The sequence below is a fragment of the Lygodium microphyllum genome, chromosome 15 (genome assembly GCF_053477565.2).
Source record: "Lygodium microphyllum isolate KBCC chromosome 15, Lygodium_microphyllum_v1.1.10, whole genome shotgun sequence".
Lineage (NCBI taxonomy): Eukaryota > Viridiplantae > Streptophyta > Polypodiopsida > Schizaeales > Lygodiaceae > Lygodium > Lygodium microphyllum.
The window spans coordinates 154,178,114-154,182,856 of NC_141149.1; positions in this window are offsets into that span (position 1 = coordinate 154,178,114).

Consider the following 4,743-nt stretch of genomic DNA (forward strand, 5'->3'; position numbering starts at 1 on the left):
ATTAGAGAGAAGAATGCTAAGAGATGGCTTGATAAGTTGATACAACATCTTCAACCATGTGAGGAAGGAGATGAGCCATTACATCCCTTGGTTGATAGAAAAACTTGTGAACGAGAGTTGTTTATGTTTATCGAGACTCTTCGCTTGAATTATGAAGGGTTTACAATGAAAGAAGCATGGAGAGCATTTTCATTAAAGAAAGAATGGCAAGAAAGCTTTCCTAATATGATGAAGCTATGGCAAGCTACTATTGTTATTACAGCAAGCACTGTGGCATGTGAAAGAGGTTTCTCACGATAGAATATGATTAAGGATGCAAGAAGAATGTCAATGCCGATCAAAAAATTGGATGCTCTCATGCGTGTTGCACTTACAGGACCAAAGCTAGATGATGTGGAATGGGATCGAGTTTTTGAGATTTGGCAAGATGCTAAAGAACGTAGGATATATGATGTTTGAGCAATGCAAGTTGTATGATGTCGGGTATCTTCATTCTTTAGTGAGTCTTTTTCCTTTTGTGTTTTCTAGTGGCATGTCAAAGTAGTTGATTACCTTGGATATTTTGAGATTCTAAGCCTTTAGTCCTAGTTGTAGTTACCTATAATAGTTTTAGAGCTTGACTTTTTAAGTGATTGAAATGTGGGGAATCCGAATCTATAGATACCTTTGGCTACACAATTGCAATTTGCACTGATTTATCCTTAAATTTTTGGAAAAGTAAAATTTGAAGGGGTTTTTTTTATTCCACATCACAATGGGTAAAATGAAGGGCAATGATGATTTTAGAGTGTTCCCTTAAATACTCATGAAGGGCATCCATGAATGTCAAAAAGCAGGCTTGATTATTACCTCCATCATGCATGCACCACCTAGGCCCCAATGCTATTTACTCCTACTTATCATTTTTCGAACATTATTATCATGTACTAATCATGTAGTACCTAACCTTTACCAATTTTCTTCAACACTTATCTCTTCAACATCATTGTACTATGTACCCTCCCCTCCAATAGTATTGCATTTGCATTACATGAATAACTTTTGATCAAGGTGGGACCAAGTAGATATAAAAAATTTACAGCATTACGCAAAATCCACCATTAAAGGAAATGATCGGATATAAGGCAAGATATATCTAGCATGCAATCCACTTGAAACAGGTCATGCAATCACCACATTGTCTGTACCACCAAATTCTACAACTAATTTTGCTAAGCGAAGCTACATGCAAATGCACTCTAACCCAATTTCAGAGGCCAAAACCTCCATCATGCATGCACCACGTAGGCCCCATTGCCATTTGCTCCTACTTATCATTTTCCTTACATTATTATCATGTACTAATCAATGATCATGTAGTACCTAACCTTTACCAATTTTCTTCAACACTTATCTCTTCAACATCATTGTACTATGTGCGCTCCCCTCCAACAGTATTGCATTTGCATTACATGAATGATGCACATTATTATCATGCACCAATCATGTAGTACCTAACCTTTAACAATTTCTTTCAACAAACTTATCTCTTCAACATCATTGTACTATGTACATTATTATCATGTAGTACCTAACCTTTACCAAATTTTTTCAACACTTATCCCTTCAACATCATTCTACTATGGACCTCCCCTCCAACAATATTATCATGTACTAAAATCATGTAGTACCTAACCTTTACCAAAATTTTTCAACATTTATCTCTTCAACATCATTGTACTATGCACCCTCCCCTCCAACAATATTGCATTTGTATTACCTCCATCATTCATGCACCACCTAGGATTGTAAGGAAAGTAGGTTTATTGTCTTCTCTTGCTTTGTGGGCATAAACTTTGGTTAATATACAATTGCATAGTTTCAGTGCTTCTTCTGCTTCCACAACACATTCTCCAATTGGTCTTAGGAAGTATAGAGTTTCAGGTAACAAGTGGAAAAGATAAATATAAAATTAAGACTAACTTATAAAAATCACATTGCAAAAACTCTAACCCAAAATTCTAAACTTTACCCTGATACTAATTTTTGCAGTGGATATATGGAACTCGCTCTTATCGTGAATACTGATCTATGTAATCATTACTTCTTTCTAATATAATTTAAGCACTTTTATGAAAAAAATGTAAACTATTCTGCACTAAAAAGGAAATTTTTTGCCAAGAACCGCTAGCTCAAGTGGTAGCGATATAGCATGAGATACCCGAGGTCAAGGGTTCCATTCTCGCGGGCTGCGGTGAGGCACCATGTATGTTGTAAAAAGTGATTTGGCTCCACTTGGTTGGTCACCAAGTTGGACGTTGTCATCGCATTGGGGGTCAAAGGTCTACCATCGGGGTTTGGAGCAGAAGGGTAATGGGAGATTCAAGGTGAGAAGAGAGAAGAGAGAATGGATTTGAGAGATCTTGGGATATGGAGAAGAAGATGCCCACTTTTTTTTTAATACTCTTGACAGACATATACCCCATGACATAGATCCAAGTACATGAAAATGATTGGGGAATCAATAGCCCATTACAAGCTGAGACTTTGGCTTAGTTTTAGTCTAAATACACAATCCAAATGCAAGCCCAAATAATTACAATCCAATGAATGACAATGAAAGACAACTCCAAGATACAAGTATTTGAGTGGTAGAATCCACTGCATCCAAGGCATAGACCAAAAGAACTTGGAAATGCACTGACAAAGCTTTTAATTCACTTCAGCCCTGTTTTATAACAATAATTTCCAGCCCATAAACAAGCTCCAAAAATGCACATAAACTCAAGAATAAGCCTTTCTAATCACTCCCAAATGAAGCCTTGCTCTTTAGGGACCAATATCAACACATACAACCACATAGATCTCTTGTATCCTCTTCAAGAGGGCATGAGCTACGGGCTGCCCTATTTATGACAGGTTTTAACAATCCAAATTAGCCCATTACACCTCCAAGTTCTCACCTTTACTTGCCCCAAAGGTCACAAGAGTTCCCGGGCACAAGAAGGCATCAACAGGTAACAAGAAATGGCAAGAGAATGAAGAAGAAAACTCAAGAGAGCATGCTATCTATTAAATCCATGTTATGCCCTATTCATGGCAGCCACAATGCTCTCTTCTTTTTCCACAAAATGCATGGTCCAAAGGTCACTTACCTTCATGGGCTTGAATCTTGGCAATTGCCTTGAGCTCACTTGAGTTGCCTTGCCTTGAAATCTCCATCAAATGGTGCAGCTCATCCTCCATCTCCCAGCTGTCAATAGGCCCTAAAATTGCACCGAAAAACACGAGTTGCTCCTATATCACCTATAGTGACTAGAAGTCATCCAAGTCATCAAGCAAGTCTTATTTCATGTCCCACAATATAAACCTAGTGAACTTAGGCATTCCAACTGACATTCAAGTAAATGAGCTTCATGAATCAATGTGACATGTCTTGTAAGCTGTTAAATGAAACCTATAAACCAAGCTGGATATCCTCATGTACTCTAACATTCCCCATTTTCATGCTACAGACTGAAATTCCATAGAAAGTACCAAGTAGACTTAGCAAACTAAGTGTCAAGCAAGTCAAATGAAATAAAGAAACAACGGATTGATGTATGGAAGTTTGTCATGTGGATTCTCCTAAAGTTCATCATAAATCATAAGAACTCCATGTTTCCAGCTATGGATATAAAACCCTTTGACATTCACCCCCTCCTAACCTGCACATCCTTCGGCATGTGCCACTTCATGAATTTGTAGGTTAAGGAGATTCATCTCATGTCATGTCTTCATCTTCATCTTCTACATCTTATTCTTCTTCCATGTCTTCAAGTTCATGGCTCACATCCAAGTCCTCAAGCTCATATATAGAAGACTCTCTTCATTTGAAGAGCTTGATTCGCTTTCCAACCCGGTATCTTTCATCATAGTCCCATCCATTTCAGCCAATGTATAGGTAGCATTGTCATGTACTACATTCACCACATATGGGCCAAACCATCGCTTGACTAGTTTTCTATGAGCACTATACTAATTATCTAGGCTATTGTCATAGACTAGCACCCAGTCATTTTCTTGGATAGCTCTTGGACGGAGTCGATGCCGCTTGTCAAACCTCTTCTTGTTCTTCAATCTTGCTGCCTTCAACCTTTCAATGGCTGTATTGGCATCTTCACACCTTCTCTCAAGCTGCCTTATGCATAAAATCAGCAGCTCTTCTCTGCTTATACCTTCATCCCAAGGCAAGATACTCCATGTAACAATAGACTCCTCAATAAGCATGATAGGTGGCTACCCATACATCAGCTTAGCCGGCATATATCCTGTCACTGCACTGTGGGTGGTTCTATCAGCCCATAATGCAAATGGAAACATCCTAGGCCATTCTTTGATCTTTCCTTTGCAAGACTTTGCCAAAGCTTTGAGAATAGGTCGATGTCCTCTTTTGCTTTTACCATTGCCTTCAGGATTATCGGCTAATGTTAGAGAGAATTTGATTCCCAATTGCGAAAAGAAGTTGTGAGCCTCATCGGCATCCAACTCCCCTCTATCAACAATTACTTTGCCAACAAAGCCTTACCTGCAAAATACTTCTTCAAGCAAAAACATACAAATAACTTGAGTGGTCTTCGTAGTTAAAGCTTTACCTTCAACTTGATTTGTGAGATCTTCTCTAGCAAGCACTAGATATCTCATATTCTGTATCCCTGTAGACATGTTTACCAAATCAATGACCCATCTGTAATGTATGGATAAAGGAAAGGTATGCTGAAGCCC